This window comes from Phoca vitulina, unplaced genomic scaffold, assembly GCF_004348235.1.
Source record: "Phoca vitulina isolate PV1807 unplaced genomic scaffold, GSC_HSeal_1.0 scaffold1, whole genome shotgun sequence".
Lineage (NCBI taxonomy): Eukaryota > Metazoa > Chordata > Mammalia > Carnivora > Phocidae > Phoca > Phoca vitulina.
Window position 1 is genome coordinate 98,576,149 of NW_022589704.1, and position 19,771 is coordinate 98,595,919.

Below are 19,771 nucleotides of genomic sequence, written 5' to 3' on the forward strand. Positions count from 1 at the left end.
TTTCCCCCAGAAACATTCCTGGATTCAATACACCCCACTCCCCCAGACTTCAGTAAGAGGAGCTGTTTTCTGGCTCTTTGCTGACAACAGTGGTTCTCAAATAGTTCCCAGACTAGCAGCATCAATGTTACCTAGGGACTTGATAGAAATGCAAATTCTTGAACAACAACCCCAACCTACTGAATCAGAAACTCAGCAAGGTGGAACCCAGATATCTGTTTTAATAAACCCTCTAGATGATTCTGATTCATCTTAAAGTTTGAGAATCACTGCTTTCAGGGCACTAGTCTGGTCCCCATCTAGCAGTGGCCCTCTTCACAGAATGGGAGTCCTAGACGCCATGCTTTCTCCTTCTAGACCTCGCTCTTGGTACCTGGAACCAGAATTTTCTATCTGGCCTCAAGCTTGCTTCCAGGGTCTGTCTTCTCTGGGTCTGTTGGCCTTGCCACAGGTGTGCACATTCATAGGTCTGAGAGTTGGTCAAGAGGGAGCTGGGCAGGGAGGGATCACGTGGATGAAGCTGGTCACCCACACCGGTGCACATAAGGCCCTACGTAGGGCTGGCAGATCTGAGGGCATGAAGCAAAAAGAGCTTGTCTGTGACCAGGGAGGGGCCAGGGACAGCCGTCCCTGTGTTGTTGCATTGCAACTCAGAACTCAGAGTATCTTTTGAATCCGGTCTTCCAGATTGCTATGAAGGTATGTTTTTCAGTGTAGGAAAGATAAAATTTAGTTGATTTAATAGTTTGTTGGTTTAATTTAAAATTTCAAATAGGCCCGTGATATGTATGCCTCTCTTTGTACACTTTTCCTGGACCCTGCCGAAGTTAAGGGAGGCCTATGTGTTCTACCTATTTGCTTATCTTCTGCTTAACTTTGAGGTCTCGGCTTAAATATCTTTTCTCTGTAGAGCCTTCCTTGATCCCTTAATTTATGCTCTTAGTGGATGCCTCTGATTTGTGTTTTCATATTTCTCTATAATTCCTTGTCCTATAACTCATAAAATGTACTATCAATTCTTATTTAATTATATGTCTGTTTTTCTCATAAACTATGAGGTCCCAGAGGGTATGTGTTCTATATCCAGTGTATAGCATAGCATAGTGCTGGCATAAAGTATACCCGATAAATAAGGAAGAAATGAATTATAATAAGAAAAGGAATGGCAAACTTACATAGCCCTCACCATGTGACAGGCAGTGTTCCAAGCATTTTTTGTACATTAATTCATTTCATCCTCACAATAACCCTATATGACAGATATTACCATTATTGCCATGTGAAAAATAAAGAAGCTAAGTCCAGAGAGACTAAGGAACTTCCCATAGTCAGACAAGTGGCAAGATGAAACTCCAAGTCCAAGTAGATTGGATTTTCTAGAGTCTACACATGTGAATGAAGGAGTGAGTGAATGAAAAAATGGAAGAGGAGCCAAGAATTAAGACAAGCCATATTCTAAGGAATGCTGAGCTTAAAAAACAGACAAGCTAATTTATCATCAAAAGCAGGAAATAGGGATGCCTGCGTGGCTCAGTCATTAAGTGTCTGCGTTCGGCTCAAGTCATGATCCCAGGGTCCTGGGATCGAGCCCCGCATCTGGCTCCCTGCTCTGTGGGAAGCCTGCTTCTCCGTCTCCCACTCCCCCTGCTTGTGTTCCCTCTCTTGCTGTGTCTCTCACTTCAAATAAATAAATAAAATCTTAAAAAAAAAAAAAGGCAGGAAATAGATCCAAAATGTTATAGAGTTGGAAAGAGAGCAAGCCAGGGAAGAGCTAAAAGGCTCAAGGCCACAGGTAAAATAAGGTCTTGAAGCCTAATGGTTGTTTTCATTGACTTCCAGTCACATGGTAATAGGTTGGCCCAGCTGAGAAACAAGAAACAGGACAAGACATTTAAATACTCCAAGTGGCCTAAGGCCCCACATCTAAGTTTTTAAATGGAGTTCCAGGACCTTCTGATGCTGAGGAGTGTCCATCTTCATTTCATATTCATACTTTAGGGATGGAGATGATTTGTCAGCAAAATGATCTCTAATTAATGAAATGTTATAACCTAAGCACAAGTAGAAACCAGTATAAGATAGGGAGTAGAAAATGCACAGCGTTGCGAACACCTTGCACACAGTCCTACATCTGACTTTTAACTCTGATGCTTTCAGAAGGCAGAGACTTTTCCTAGAGACCCAAAGCATCGGAGACCATATATCATAGTGACTGAGGGGCAGACACCAGAGTCTGACAGCTCAGATTAGAATCCTGCCTCAAACCTTTAGCAGCCACCCAGTGGCCTTGGGCACATGACAAATCCTCTGAGCTTCAGTTTGTACTTTTCAGTCAGGTGTGGACAACACCACCTACCTCTTAGGTGAAGTTGTTGAATAGATGAAATTGGAAAATCCATGCATTCAGCAAATATTTAATGAACGTCAACGATGTTCCAAGCATTCTTTCATTCTCTGGATAGCGGTTTACAAGGAAGGCATGACCTATTCCACTGAGCCTGGTATACAGTGAACCCACCACTTCTGAAACTGAAAGAGACCTCTTTGAGAGATTTATCCCACATCACATGAGAGGGTTCCTCGGAAAAGCAAAGTGGAACACAGGGGATGGAAGATGGAGATCTGCCCAGGTAAGAGTAAGAATGTATCCGCCAGAGCAGCCCATGGTGGCTTCACCTTGAATAAGAACCAAAATCACTATTAAGGGAGAGCCAAAGCCTCAGCCATGCAAAGGGCCTGAATCAGGCCCAAAGGAGAAGATGATAAGGTGAATCAAGACTAACGATTTACAACCAAGGCTATTGACACTTTTTAGATTATGCTCAACAATAATGATGGTGGATTAAAGGAAAACCCATAGAAAAATTTGCTGTAAACACCTTGCAGCCAGGGACCTGTCTTACTTTTGTAACCCTGCCAAGTACAAAAAGGCATCATTAAAGTAAGAATGACAATCATAATAATCCTAATGATAATGGCCCTTCATTGGGTACTTATAGCTAAGCCCCATAAAAAATACTCCACAAATCTCTTTACCACAATCAACTGGTGCATATTTATTTTCACATTTACTTATTTCATTACAAAAATATAAACTGAACCTTACACAATTGAAGTAACTCACATAGAGTCACTTAACTAATTAATAGGGAAGATGAGATTCAAACTCAGGTCCAAGGTATACCACTGCATCTCTAAGGAGTGTAGGTGAGCCAGTGTTGGTTAATAACCAACTGAACCTCTCTAGATCTTAGTTTATTCATGTGTAAAATGGATCTAAGTTGAATCTATCTCGTGAAGTTATTCTGAATATTCAGTAAGCAAATTCATACACAACACTCATTAAAGTGACACATAAGTACTATAAATAAATAATACCTATTACTCTCATTAGGCATATCATTCTGGCTTCCAAGTGTTTGCCGTTTAAATGAATATATACATATTTGTCATAAAATGTTGATACTAGCTTTATTCAGATAATAAAAAGACAATAAAAAGGAATTATATTCCTATCACAATGGTAGAAGCTCTCATACTATCTTTTTACCTTGAAGAAAATTAATTAAATTTAATTTAATCATGGAAGAAACCACTGCTCAAAACTACCGACATATTTAAATGCATCAGTTTTATACCTCTATGTTTGAATTAGCTTCTTGATAAATATAAAAACTAACTCAAACTTGTCTAGTACTTGATACTTTTAGAAAGTAGTTCCTAAGCATCATTGTATTTGAACTGGACACAATCCTGGGAGTAAGTACTATCCAGTTTTCACAAAGGAACCTAAGCCCTCAGCAATGCATTGCAGATAGTATATCAATCTGATAGATAATCTGAGATTAACTCCAAATTTCATCCACTCTTCAAACCAGACCTCAGCTCTGAAATTGAAAAAGACATTGATTTTTTTTGGGGGGGGGTTGTTTTTTGTTTGTTTGTTTGTTTTTTAAGTAGGCTCCGTGCCCAACGCTGGGCTAAATGTTTTAAATGTCTGCAAGAGCCAAACTGTGGAAAGAGCCGAGATGCCCTTCAACAGATGAATGGATAAAGAAGATGTGGTCCATATATACAATGGAATATTACTCAGCCATCAGAAAGGATGAACACCCAACTTTTACATCAACATGGATGGGACCAGAGGAGATTATGCTAAGTGAAATAAGTCAAGCAGAGAAAGTCAATTATCTTATGGTTTCACTTATTTGTGGAACATAAGGAATAACATCGAGGACATTAGGAGAAGGAAGGGAAAAATGAAGGGGGGGAATCAGAGCGAGAGATGAACCATGAGAGACTATGGACTCTGAGAAACAAACTGAGGGTTTTAGAGGGGAGTGGGGTGGGGGGATGGGTTAGCCTGGTGATGGGTATTAAGGAGGGCACGTATTGCATGGAGCACTGGGTGTTATACGAAAACAATGAATCATGGATCACCACATCAAAAACTAATGATGTATTGTATGGTGACTAACATAACATAATAAAATAAAATTTAAGGGGCGCCTGGGTGGCTCAGTCGATAAGCGTCTGCCTTCGGCTCAGGTCATGATCCTGGGGTCCTGGGATCGAGTCCCGCTTCGGGCTCCCTGCTCAGTGGGGATCCTGCTTCTCCCTCTCCCTCTGCTGTTCCCTCTCTCACTGTCTCTCTCTCTGTCAAATAAATAAATAAAATCTTTAAAAATAAATAAATAAAACAAAATAAAATAAAATAAAATTTAAAATAAATAAATAAATAAATAAATAAACAAATAAATAATAAATGTTTTAAATTGCTAAGGGTACCCTTGTCCCCGCCCCTGACTTGTGGCTTGTACTTCTCATGGAGGAAGATGTCCAGACTTTGCCCATGGCGGAGCCAGAAAGAACAGGCTGGAAAGCAAGAGACACAGTAATTCTGGATCCAATGCTACCTGTCACAGCCAGGGAGAGTTTCATTTCCTGTGAAAGACAAATTAACTCTGGCATTTTAAAGTAATAGTGACAACTCCTACCGGTTTCCATCTATTTTTGCATAGCACTTATCAGTGGTAAACATACAGGCACTCAGCTTGGTTGGACTAAAATTAAACCTCACACTGATGAAAGCTCTCAAGGCACTCAGTAGGGATGAGGTGATGAAATCATGAGAAAGCAGGTAATTAATAAGAGTTCATACTTTCCATATTTGGAGAAAAGTCCTATTCATATTCAGAATAACAATAGTTGGCTAAGGAATGTGTTAACCTCAATTATTATAATCATATTATAATTGTGTCAGTGTGCTGATTCATTATGAGCACAAGGACCAAAACAGAGAAAAATCCAATGGAAATATTATTCTTTTTAAGAATTCAATTCAACCAAAATAATTTCCTCAGACTGTTATCACAATTATATTTTATTAGCAGTAACAAAAAAGAGAAGTTCCACAATCCTAAAACCAAACAATTTCCATTTTCCCACATTCTTGTCTAGTCCTGTCCTTTAGTGTTCATAATTGATCTACTGAAAAATTTCCACTTCTTCCTTTTTAACTCATCTCTAGGGAACAAGGGCTTTCACATTGCTTTGCTTTTGCATACACTTTCCTCTCTGTACAGAACATCCCATCCTTTGTTCATCTGTCATGGTCCTCTTGCTCCTTCAATGTAACTGTCTTTGTGACACTTGCCTGGATTCCCCATAAAAGGGTTTAAATCCTTCTTTGGAATTCCCATGATTTTGCGCATATGTATATATATATGCATATATATATATACATAATATATATTATACATATTATGTATATATATATATTCAGAACATCTCCATTATCTAGTGGTCACAAGGGCTGCCATGTTGTGTCCTGGCCAGTCATACCAATTTCTGCACTGCCCCTCAGAACCTATTGGAAGGGTTTCTCCCATTCCTTTTTCCAGTACTATCAGATTCCACGACTCAACTTTCTTCAAATGCTGCCTTTGGATCACTGTAATTTTTATTATGTGATTTGCCTCTGTGTTGTCCCAAATATCTTGTACTTATCCCCAGGTGCCAGATAAGGAATGCATGCCTGTATGAGCAGAATTTAAGAGTCAGGGAGGGAAGAGAGTTTGGGTCTCTCTCCCAGAACAGGAAGACAACCATCACACAAATATATGTTCAGTAAAATCTTATTGAATCCATAATGAATAAACTCCTAGGCATCTAATCTCTTAAAGATGAGATCATGTGACCATGGCAGTAAAGATCGGGATACGGCTGGCAATTTAGTCTTACCCTTCCTAAGACCCATCTCCATTAGCTCAGGTAATGACAGTTAGCTAAATATGTGAGCTAACGCATACTTCCTCTCAGAGAACAATTCTCTTTACCCCAAAGATTATTGATCCAGACAGTGTCCATTGCTTCCAGCCTTCCCAGAACAGTCCTGGTTTGCCCCTATTGCCTCACTGGCCTACCCCATCTGGATTTTCCATTTATTTATGAAATATTATTATTTATGACTGTGTTAAAATAAGGCAGTTTGGTAGACCTCCATTCTGCATTCCAGCTTGCACCATTATCTCTTCTGGTAGGATGTAAACTTTCTGACCTGGACTCATGGTAAAATCTGAGATGACTAGTTATAACCCATGTGTCTTTTCCTGGACCTTTCCAGAAAGAATATCATGAATACTTCCCTTTTGAGGACATTATTCAGGATGCTCAGTGATTAAAACAAAGTGTGCTCAGACACTAGCAATTGGAACAGCCAACGTGTTGGTGAGAGAAGCATTCAAAACTGCTCTTGGTGGACCAGCCAGTTATGTCATGGCATGGGACCTGGTCTACAAAATGCCTCCGGTCAGTGCGGTCCTTGAGAAACATGGGGCATTATTATAAGTTGCAAAATTATGAGTTACTGCTGAGTACTCCTGTTGTGGAGCATGCAGAGGAGTTGGCACCCTTTTGTTACTGTGGTTTGTTTGATGGTTTTGCCATTCGTTACATGGCACCCTTCTACAATGTTTACTTATTTTATGTTTTTTTTCTTTTTCTTTTGCTATAAACACCATTGGCAGCCGTGCATTTTATTTAAAAATGTGTATTTTTAATACCTAACCTGAATTCAGAAACTTGGCGTAATTGACTCTTTTATAAACTGATGATAAAGATGTGATTTGCAAGGAACATTTTTTGACCTATAGCCACAGGAGGGGGAGGGACATAGAGTGATATCACTGACCACACACACACACACACACACACACACACACACACAAACAGAAACACAAAAACATTTTTGTAAAACACATTATCTGAAAAGCTTATAATTACTTTAAGAAGACTGTAACCAAAGGCAACTATTTAACAGCTGCAGAAGCAGACATGCATTTACTCATTACTGTGAAGCATGACTTTTCCTTTAGATCAAATAATTATTATTCCAAATTAATTTTGTTTTCAATTTTGAATCTTCTTGTGCAGATATGAAGAGATGGCCTATTTTTCAAAACATCAATCAGTCAATAACGTTCAAACTGCCTAATGATCCCCATATTATATCCATGTCCTCAGCTGCTATAATTAACAAGCAGCTAATTCCAGTAGTGGTTACAATTTTTATTTAATTTTTGAGAACAAAGTAAACTTTTTGGAAGTTCATTCTACTGAAAGAGTAACATCTGCCATCATTTAAAATGCTGTTGTAATCTGAGTTAAAATGTTCAAACTTGAAGATAAAATTACTGGTTTTGTGGTGTAATAATAAAGATGCAAATTTTGGTGGAACACCTGTTGTGGTAAGAAGAACATTCTTACCAATCTAAGGCACATGTGGTACAAAAAAAATGTACTTGCAATTAGTTGTGGTACACAAATTATTCATAATTTCACCCAAACTATATTAGAGTAGCTGAATTGTAAAATGTTTGTAATGGAATTAAAGTTGAATACCCAAAAATATTCAGCACACCACTGTCTCTCTTTGCCACCCAACAACAAACAGATTTTAGAAATCTTTGAACTTTTGAAGAACTTCTTTGTAAATGAGCCTAAGTGTCCTGCAATATATTGATTTTTTACTAAATTGTCTAAATGTGGGCTGTTTTTTTTACTAAGAATCAATTGAAAATTTTTTTTTTTTGAAATCTTTAATCATACTGTTCAACAAATGGAAAACCAAAAGTCTTCAGTTTTCAAAGCTTCTTGTGAATTAAAGTTATTATTTAAAAAAAAAAAATGCAACAGGAAGACATTGAAATTTACCCTTACTAATGTAAGAAAGGGACTCAAGCAGTTAAATGATGAAATCTCAAATGATGAACATGATTTAATCTTGAAATTATTGTAGGGGTGGAAAAAATTTTCCATCTACCTCTCAAAGTCTTTCAGATGGACTAAGAATTAATTGACATCAGACAGATTAATAGGAGAAAAAAAAACAAGTTTTATTACCTGCTCCCAGGGGCCTGATAATGAAATTGAGACCCAAAGAAATGATCAAGGCAGGCAGTTGTTTTTATTATTTTTGGACAAAGAGACAATAATTTGTGAGGAATTGACAGGACAAAGAAAACTTTAGGAGTCTCAATTAGTAAGGAATTCTAAATACAATTTAAGCTGCAGAAGCAAATTAGTAGAAAGTAACAAAGGTTGTTTATACAGCCCTCTAGGCCCTGAATTTCCTATCTCTGGTGATGAGGATGTCTCTTTACCTCCTGCTACAGGGACGGTACTATTCACAGGGGAGATTTAGTTCTTGCTTTCTGGAGACGAAAGGGAGAGGGGTCAGAGTGTTCTTTTCAAGGCTATATTTTTAAGTAATTTTTATTTAAAATAATCAGGGACGCCTGGGTGGTTCAGTTGGTTAAGCTGCTGACTCAATTTCAGCTCAGGTCATGATCTTAGGGTCCTGGGATCTAGCCCCATGTGGGGCTCCACTGTCAGCGGGGAGTCTGCTTGAGATTCTCTCTCCCCCTCTCCCTTGCCCCTCCCGCCACCACTTGTGCTCTCTCTCTAAAATAAACAAATAAATCTTTTTAAAAATTAAAAAAAAATAATCAATATACCCAGCTGGCACATTTTGGGGTGGCCTGACCTTGGCCCCTGTATTATGTCATTAAACTTGGGAGTATCTCCGTATGAAGGGTCTTTTGTTACAGCACCTATTTTTAGTTGAAGGGAATGAAATCTTACAACAACAAAGAAAAACGGTGATAAGTTAATTGATGGATTTATAAAAATATTTGTTGAAGTAAGTCTGAATGGGACAAAAAGTGGTACCTATGAGTATAGTTGAGCTAAAATATTCACACATTTCAAAATTAAAAAAATAAAGTTGAGACTATTTCCCATTTGCACTGATCTGATTAATTACATTAGTACTTTAGAAAAAGAATTTTCTCAATTATATTATGGTCTGCAACAAAATCAAATGAAGGTGTTGCCAATTTCAGTTTTACTAGCCAGAAAATGTAAGTTTCAATAACACTGTGGGAAAAATTATTTAGAAAATTGAAAATAATAAAAATATATTTTACAATAGTCTTTAGAAAAATACCATTGACAGTGTTTGAAACAAACATAGCTTAAAAGCTGATCCAACTATGAAACTATGCTGCATGAATATTTATTAGAGTACATTTAAGGCCTTTCAATATCCCAACTTTGTATCCCTCCTAAGACTCCATCAAAGTTACTTCCCTTAGAAGGGTTTTTGAAATCCCTGGAAGACTTCCCTAAATAAGCAACATACATGTTCAGAGTCATGCATAAATTCTGTTCAGATTTTATTTTAGTCAAGCCATGGCACACCACCATCTTTAGGTCATGCAAAACACTTTTTTATCTTACTTTTAAGTAACTTTTTCATTTATTTTGGATCGCCACTTGTAAACCTCCTCTATGTTGCAACCCAACGTATAGGCATATATGTCATTGGATATGTATGTTTCCTTGAGAAATGCGAAATGCTGTTTTATGTGGCTCTCATTCGGTTTCTTACTTTTGTTGTTCAGTACTGCTTTGAAATGTTTTTATGTTATTATAAGTGAATGTAGTGTGCAAAATACTCTTGCAAAATAATCTATCATTTGTATTCATCATATTTTACCAATCCATTTCCTGGTGATGGAGAGCTGGGTTGCCTCCAACTCTCTGCTTCCACCAAGACCACTGTAATGAACACCTCCAAGCACGCCTCCAGGGACCTGTGTGAGTTGCTCTGAAGTGGGACTGCTGGGTCATAGACTATCTACTTACACCCACTTATTGCTGTCATTTTGCACTCCACAAGGACTATATGATTATGCCCTCTTACCAGCTGTGTGTGAGGGATCCTGCTGCTTCCCCACATTCTTACAGGATTTGGAATTCTCCACATTTCTGATTTTTAGCAATCTGAGGAAGGCAGAGTGATATTTTGCTTCTTATTTTGATTTGCATTCCACTGATTACTAATGTGGTTGAGCATCCATTTATTTTCATGTTATCATTCCAGATTTCTCCCTCATTAACTCACTGACTCATATCTTAGACTTATTTTTTCTAGTGAGTTTCCCTCTTTTCCTTGTTGATTTGCAGCCATTCTTTGTATTTTCTAGGTTTGATTCTGTCTTGTTTTCAGATCATGCAAACGTCTTCTCCCAACCATGCTGGCCTTCTGTTAACAGTGTCTGTAGTGCCTTTTGTTAAACAGAAATCTTACTATTGATATAGACAAATCTTTAAATTTTTCACTGTATAGTTTCTGTGTACTTTGAAGGTCTTGCCAATATCATGGGGAAAGCATCTTCCTTTTTTTTTTTTTTTCTCTTAATCTTATAGTTTTACCTTTCATATTCGGGCTTCAATCTCTGTGTAGCTCACCGTGGTATATGGAACAAGTATTTTTCTGTATTGTGTGAGCCCATTTTTCCCAGCCCAAATCCTTGGGTGTTCTGATCACCAATTTCAATGTGTGGAGGAGGGGTTCCCACACATTCTCAGCACACCAGCAGGATATCTAAGAATTCAACACAATTCTGACACAATTCACCCAGAGATAGCATCTGATCCCACAGGTTGAGGGTTCAGTCCTACAAGACTGCACCCCCTCCCCATTTCAGATGCCATTCGCAAGCATCAAGTTGTTACCTGTGCCTCTGACCAACTGGCTGCACATTGAAGTTCCCACAACCTCCTTCTTGGAGTTCAGATGCTAGCTCAAGTCCAGGTAATTGCCGGTACATCTGACCAATTAGCTATAAATCAGAGGTTCCCATGACCTTCTTCTCAGATTCAATTAATTTGCTAGAGCCACTCACAGAACTCAGAGAAACATTTTACTTACTAGATTACCAGTTTATTATAAAAGGATATGACTCAGGAACTGTCAGATGGAAGAGATGCACAGGGCAAGGTGTGGCTTGCTCTCACCCCCCATGCTCTCTCCGGGGGCACCATGCTTCCCAAATCTCCAACTGTTCACCAACCCTGAACTCTCTGAACCCATCCTTTTAGGATTTTATTGGGGCTTCATTACATAGGTGTGATTGATCAAATTATTGGCTGTCGACGATTGATTGAATCTCCAGCCTCTCTCCCCTCCCCAGAGGTCAAGGGGATGAGGCTGAAAGTTCCAACCCTCTAATCCAAGTGGTTGGTTCTCTGGAAAAATTGCCTCTTTAAGTGCTTTCAAAAGTCACATCTTTGGGGCACCTGGGTGGCTCAGTCGGTTAAGAATCTGCCTCTCGATTCCGGCTCAGGTCACATGATCTCAGGGTCTTGAGATCGAGCCTCATGTCGCGTTCTGCACTGGGCATGGAGCCTGCTTAAGACTCTCTCTCTCTCCCTCTCCCTCTGACCCTCCCCCTACTTCTTTAAAAAAAAAAAAGTCACATCAGGGATGCCTGGGTGGCTCAGTTGGTTAAGCACCTGCCTTCAGCTCATGTCATGATCCCAGGGTCCTGGGATTGAGTCCAGCATCAGGCTCCTTGCTCAGTGGGGAGCCTGCTTCTCCCTCTGCCTGTCACTCCCCCTGCTTTGCTTGCTCACTCTCTCTCTCTCTGACAAATAAATAATTAAATCTTTAAAAAAAAAGTCACACATTAACGTAACAAAAGACACCTTTACCTCTCTCAACACTTAGGAAATCCCAAGGGTTTTGGGAGCTGTGAGCCAGAAACCATTGATGAAGACCAAATATATATGAGAAATATATAAATCACCGTATCACACCAACCTACCTCTGATTTTGAGTGCCATGTTTATCATCTGAAGCTTGGGTGTACATGTGAGTCTATTCTTATCATGTCGATTTTCCCACTAATGCATGTTTCTGCCTCTGCACCAGTACCACACTGTTTTCATCATAATAACTTACCATATGCCTTCATATCAGATATAGCAAGACCCATATTTTGCTCTTCTCTTTCAAAGTGGACCTAGCTTTTTGTGAACATTAACGCTCACATACAAGTTTAGAGTGTTTATTATTATTCAAAAATTCCTCTGGGAATTTTTACTGTAGTTGCATTGGATTTATAAATTAATTCTGAGAGATAACGTCTTTACAAGGTTAGGTCTTGCCATCATCAACCCAATAGAAATCTCCATTTATTCAGCTTATTAAGTACTCCTTGATTTTTCTCTGCAAAGAAAAATTAGGAATCCTTAGTTACTGTTGCTTTTGTTCTTTATTGGAAACGTTATTTTGTGACTGTTATTTTTTGAAGATGGTGTTTGCTGGGGTGGAGGGATACCATTGATTATTAATACATCTTGGATCTGGTAACCTTTCAGAATTCTGTTTTGTTCTAATAATATCTGTAGAATCTATTGATTCTAATGTAAATAAATACACATCACTTTTAAGGAATAGATTGTGTGTCTTCTACTTCAATCTTTTATCTTGTATTTTTTTATCTCTTATTAATTTATCTAGGACTTTTAATGCTATGTTAAATAACCGTAGATACCATGCATTCTTGTCTTATTTTTTTAATCTGGTCTTAAAAGCAATATATTGTATTTCTCCATTATATAAGATGTTTGTGTACGACTTTGTCAAGTTAAGGAAATTGCCTTCTGATCATAGTTTTTCAAGTGGCTTTATCACAAATAAGTGTTGAACTTTATCAGATGCTGTTTTGTTTCTCATCTCGTGAGATAATCACTCTTTCTTTTTTCCCTGCAGTCCATTAAGGTAATGAGTTCTATTGATAGATTCTTCTAAGGTTAAAGCTCTCTTACATTTCTAAAATCAATCTGATTTATTTTAATATGATGTTGAATTTGGTTAGCTAATATTTCATTTTGGACTCAGGAAGTGTATAAAATAGTATTTTCTGATGTACTGAAGATAAAAAGTAAATGCAAAATTTATGTGAGCATGTATGATTTAGAAGTTGACTGGTCAGTAGTCACAAAAGAAAAGCCTGAGAACACAAGTCCTCTCCTTTCTTCTGTGTTCTCTTTCTTCCGTTTTCCCTTTCTTCCATGTGGTAGGTTCTGCCACCTACTCTGGACTGAGGAAAACTTGCTCTTAAATATTTAAGTAGAGATTGTTGAAAAGAGAATTACATTAGCACCTGCTAGGGGGAAAAAAATGAATAATTCTAAGCATTGACTCACTACTCTAAAAGTTAGAAAAAGAATCTCAAACAAAAAGTACATTTGAACTAATGCTGTGATGATTGCAGACAATTCTGGCAGAAACCTGGTAGACTGCTTCCATCCCTATGATCTATGAGCTGCAAGATTGTGGAGTTGGAGGTAAAAAAGAATTAGAAAAGAAGTCTTTTCAAAACCCTTTCAGCCCTGCATCTACTGCCACCTCTCCTAGGAGAAGCTTGCATTGTTTCTGCAAGAGTCTGCCTTTGCAAACAAAAGGAGGGTCCTCAGTCACCGGAAAACAAAACCAAATGCATGGACATTTAGTGACTGCTGTGTGCAGGACACCAGTACACAGGAAATGTTTATGCTCTAGAAGGGTACCTAGTGAGAAACTTCAATGTGGGCTGCTGTAGAAATTATGGGTGGTGTTTGAGCAGAAAGCAGAGATCCAGACCCTCTGCCCTGAATCTTCATTTCCTTTGAGCAAGTTTGCAGTGCAAAAGGAGAACTCCAAGCAAGAATTGATGAATGATTTCATCAACTCATCAATATTTATTGAGCTCCTGCTAAGGCTGATCTGTGAGGCTCCAAAGATGATAACACGGGGTCTCTAAGTCCCTATTCTTAAGAATATACAGTAAAGTGAGACTCACAGTATACAACTAATAATAATAATGAGGATGATGATGATGCAATGTGATAATGCCAAAAATACACACAGTGCTGTTGGGGCAGAAGAGGTTTGCAGCCTAGACAAGGAGGTTCCCATAGGAAGAACATTTGAGCCGATTCCCAAAGAAGAAGTAAAAATTAGCTAAGTGAAGGTAGTATATGAAAACATATGCGCACATACATGTATGCTGGTGTAGAAATAGCTGAGGGCGGGGGCGGGGGAGCAACTGGGTGGCTCAGTTCCTTAAGCGTCTGCCTTCAGCTCAGGTCATGATCCCAGGGTCCTGGGATGGAGCCCTGAGTCAGGCTCCCTGCTCAGCGGGAAGTCTGCTTCTCCCTCTCTCTCTGCAGCTCCCCCCACCCGTGTGCTCACTCTCTCTCACTTTCTCTCATTCTCTCTCAAATAAATAAATAAAATCTTTAAAAAAAAAAAAAAGAAAAAGAAAGAGTGGTGGGGATGGAGAAAGTTCCAGATAGGAAGAAAAATATATATAAAGTTCCAAGGAAAAGAGCTTACATGTGTTTGGGCAACTGCAAATAAATTATTTTACAAGACTCAAGAATTAAAGATGTTCCTGTCTATCAGGCCAAGGTAACTGGTCTTTTACTGAAGGTGAAAGGAAGCCATTGAAGAAGATGAAGCCCATGCATGACATGAGCAGTGAGAGAGGGCCCGCCATGGCAGTCGGCTTTCCAAATGGACTATTACCCTGAAAAGCTCCCCACCAACTCTCCCTTGGTCCAGGAAACAGCAGGTCACAGAAAACCCTCCACCCACTCTACTGAACAGTACTTCGACTCTCGAAATGTCCCCAAACTGCTTGCTTTTTCCCTTGCAGCCAAAGATTGCCAGATGTACCGAAGACCAGTTAGAGAGCCTTCCCCCTCTTCCAAACTCCCAACTTAATAGAATACTTGCCCATCAGAGTCCGTCTAAGTGTTTCCTCTTTTTATTCTAGAAAACTGACTCTCCTTTCTACACTTTGAAACTCTGCTGAAACCAAAGTGACATCAAATGGGTCCTTCCTCACAAGTTTATGAAAAAACAGCCTGCATTAATTTTGTCTGAGTTAGTTTTGTCTTTGACATCAGAGATGCCACCAAATAGAAAGTGGGCTGAGGATGAGGAAGTGGTAAGACGAAAGGCAAGAAGACAACAAAGACAGATGCTGATGCTCTCAGCCAGGAAGGGGGGAGGGGAGAAGAGAGGGAAGGAGAGAGGGGTGGAAAAGGGAAGGGGAAGGGGAGGGAAAGGAAGAGGGGGGAAGGGAGGGAGAGAGGGGACCCTTAAGCAAGACAAATCAATAGGGTTTCAAAGACACAGATGGATTCAACAGGCACTAAGAAGGAAGAATCAACCCAAGTTTCTGGGTTTCCAGATGAGAAGGTTAACATTCTCTGAATGAATGCGGTAATCAGAACGTGGCCTGTCCCTAAATCATCAAGGTAAGCCTTTAGAACAATAATTGGAGGGAAGATTACAAATCATTTTCAAAAATAAAAATGACATTAACTAAAGGCATACAAAATGAACCCTCAGGTCTGAGGCCACGCTGTACACATCCACAGCCTTAGCCATGAGGTGCCTGGGGCAGAGGGCTCCGCAAGGAAGCGGAAGCGGAAGCCTCCTCAGCCCCACCTGCAGCTTCCAGGGCTGGATTCCTTCACCAGGTCACGTGTCACTGACTCCTTAAGAAGAGTTAGAAGTGATGACACTTGGAAGTTCAATTTCCTCTCTCCTCATTTCCGGGGTTCCCCCTACCATGGTGCTCCCATTACTATGCTGTCTGTCTTTTGTCCTGCTCAACTCCTTGCTTTTTCACTCTTACACTGTGAGCTCCTTAGTGATAGGGACTGATTTGGGTTTTCTCACTCTCTGCTTCCCTTCTCCCTTCTCTGTGTCAATTTCTATCACTGTCCCTCTCTTGTCTCTTGGTTTATACCTCCATTTCTCTATATATGGGCATCCAAAGTTTTCCTCGGGCCCTCCTCCAGCATCTTGACTAGGTCTCCTAGAAGGCATGTCATGGGACCATGACTGAAAATGGCTTCTCTTTGTTCTTGTCTCTCCCCCTGAGGACAGGAGCATTTGTGCAATCCAGGTGAGGCTCTCTTTTGGCACTGCAGGCACACAAGTGTGTATGCACACACACACACACACACACACACACATACACACATTTGTGACCTTCTATTTACTTATGTAGCATTTTAAAGAGAACCTTAAGGACAAGAACTATGCTATTATCTTTCTATCCCCAGCACCCAGCATCGTGCCTGATACCTAGGAGGTACTTAACCTAAATTTGTTGAATGACTGTTTAATAAATGCTTTATAGGGGCACCTGGGTGGCTCAGTAAGTTAAGCATCTGCCTTCAGCTCAGGTCATGATCTCAGGGTCCTGGGGATTAAGACCCACATCTGGCTTCCTGCTCAGTCAGGAGTCTGCTTCTCCCTCTCCCTCTGCCCCTCCCCCCATTCATGCTCTCTCTCCCTCTCACATAAGTAAATAAAATCTTTTAAAAAATTTTTTGTAAATATAAATAAATAAATAAGTGCTTAATAACTGCAGAAAATTCCAAATTCTAACAAAAATATGAGTCAGGCATCCTTGAAACAAATAGAATAATTAGTTATTAACCTATGAAAATGATTATAAGAGGTGTAAACTACAAATGAAAGCACTGCAAATTGCACATCCTGGTGAACGTGTGTAATCAGGGAAGCCCTTGTTTGAGCACAGGGGACTAACTTAGATAGTCTGCTTTCTTGTATATAAAGTACAATGCTCACCTAAAAATATGTCAGCATATGCAAAAAACAGCACACTGCATTACGGTCAGAGATTAAGATAGATGAAGTCAGCATTCACTACCTTGTCAATTCAACTCTTCTGAGTGGGGGCGGAAGGAGCTACTCTTGTAAGTGCAGTAATGCAAGTGGCCTCTGATATGTGTTTCTCCCTATGAGATGCAGCCTCCTTATAAAAGCAGAACTGAACTGCCTGCCCTGTCCAAAAAAAAGTATTCAAGCTTTTCCCAGCCATCCCAGTCAAGGGAAAATTCAGCACACATATCGTAGAGGCTTCTTCACAGTTCATTCCCCGAAGGCATGAGTTCTTTGAACAATCTGAGAACATGGCACAAACTGGAAAGCTGGTTGATGGATGGAAATGTAAATATGAAATTTTAATGAGGGTTCTTCTTTCTCACCTAAAAAGAGATGGTAAATATTTCATGCCCTGCTCAGCAGAGCTTCAAGTATCTGGTCCCATTAGTGAGATATTCCTCATCCACACCAAAAAGCTAACACTGGTTTGTGATATTTCATAATACCCAAACTTAGCCCAACTATCCACTCCACACAGTGAACACCCAGATTTCCAGGGTCAAAAACACTGTTTCATCATCTCAAGAATGCTGCATTTTGTTCCTTTCTTTGATCCAATATTCTTGGCATGTTAGAGCAAAGCTCCAACTGATTGGAGTGCATAGAGAATGGAAAGCAATTTTTGATAAAATAGATTGTAAATTAATTGAAAATTTTACTTCATCCAATGTTCTTGGACATCTATTTTCCTTGTAATGAGGTACTTTGATCCTAGGAACTCTTCTAACACCAGGACAGGGCTGGCATAAGTATAAGGAAGAAGGGGATATAGAAAGAGACAATAAGAGAAACAGAAGGAAAATTGCAGAAACTTATAGGAAATTCAACAGAGAGTGGGTGAACCCTTCCCACTGTCAAAACCAGGATCTAGAATGAAAGAAATCTCGAAATGGCCATGTTGAGAAGGTGGCTTTGGAGAAACAAAGCAAGAACAGTAAGAGTGTTAAATTCCAAGTCAGATCACACAAATAATTCCATTCTTTAAGGCAAGAGTGAGAGCATCAGGCTGGGAAAAATGCAGAGTGACCAGGAATAAAACGGGAACAGGCTTCATTTAGCTAACTGTGCAGAGCAAGATTCAGTCCTGTGCACCAGTAGCCTCAAGGGGAACCCAGAATTCCCTGAAACCTCAGAAACTCAAGAATAGTGTTCGGTGGAGTCCCTGAGTAAGCCAGAGAGGACTTGAGAACCATGTACTAATAGACTCTAGAGGCAATTAGCAAAGTAAATAACCCCACAGTTTCTGCTCTCTAGCTCTGTGATCTTGGTAAAAATTATTTAGCCTTTCTAAATCTCAGCTATGGGATTTAATCATACCTGACTCATGTATGATTAGTCTGACTAACTTCCTAAAGGCATTCACGGTATTTGACACCTGATTTTGTTCCCAAACCATTTGTAACGCTAGCCACCCACCTTGCTTATTTCCCCACACAAAACGAAGAAACAAACAAAAACAATAGCTATTTCTGAAAGTACTGATTCTGAAGTTTTACCTACTTATGCTACCATCTGATTAATTCTGGCAAGAAGAACAAAAACCAACAGACACTTGGATATTTAAAAGAAAAGCTGAGGGCAGATTAGAAAATGAACCTGGATTGAGTTTATCTCCTTTCTGCAACCTCCTCTGTCCCCCTCTAGGTGACGCTGTGTCCGCCTCAGGTGACCAGCGCCTTCTACCTGACCTCCTTCCCCCTCAGCAAAGTAGGAAAAACCACATGAGGTCATTGACAGCAGAGTGTGTGAGTCTAGGGTTACTTCTTTTGTAACAAATCTGTGTTCTAAGCTTTACCTCAGATGAGGAATAAAAGGCTCTCCATCCAGTTAAAGAGACAATAAATACAGAAGAAATGGAAGGGAGGTATATTAGTAGTGCCATTGAAGTCATAACCAAGCACCAAAGACTACTCTGTCTACCGCTAAAGCAGGTCCCAACTCAACATATGGAAAATAACCCAATCTTCCTTTAATTAATAACAGTCTTAAAATGACCACTCATTAAAGATTATTAAAGGGACATGGAGACTGTATACTAAGTTTAGGTCATAGCCGGGAAGTTCCTCTTTGGAGGAAAACCACAATATTAAACTGCAACAGTCCCATCTGACCTTTCCCACTAAAACTGAAAACAAAACAACTTAGACAACTGAGAAATCCAGTCAAATGGTGTTTTCCTTAGTTTGGGCCTTTCCTGTGATGCACAGCTAACGGGGTCTCCATCTTTTTTTTATTTACGAAACTCATTACCCAACAAACCAAAAATGGCCTTCCAAGCAAGCTAAACTGAAAATCCTCCTGGCTTCAACTTGATAAGAAACACTGAATTAATTAAACCCAAGCTCAGTGTCCTGAACTGAGACAATGGCTCCCTCAGGGCGAACTGCAAACACAAACCCCAGGAGCCTTTTATGGCTGGTAACATGAACAGCCTATCCCCTCCGCTGCCTTTCAATTAGTTGGGAAGGTGGAGGCTGCCTGCTAAGTCTGGTTTTGGATGCGCTGAGGTTCCTCTGGTGGATGTGGTGTGTAATTAGCAGGCACATTGCCGAGCAGTTGGTTTGCGGCGCACAGCTCTGGGAATCAAACATCACAGAGCTCCCACCCCCAACCATGTCCCCTTTCTTCTTCACTTTGCAGCATCGAATGCAATTCCAGGAAGCACAG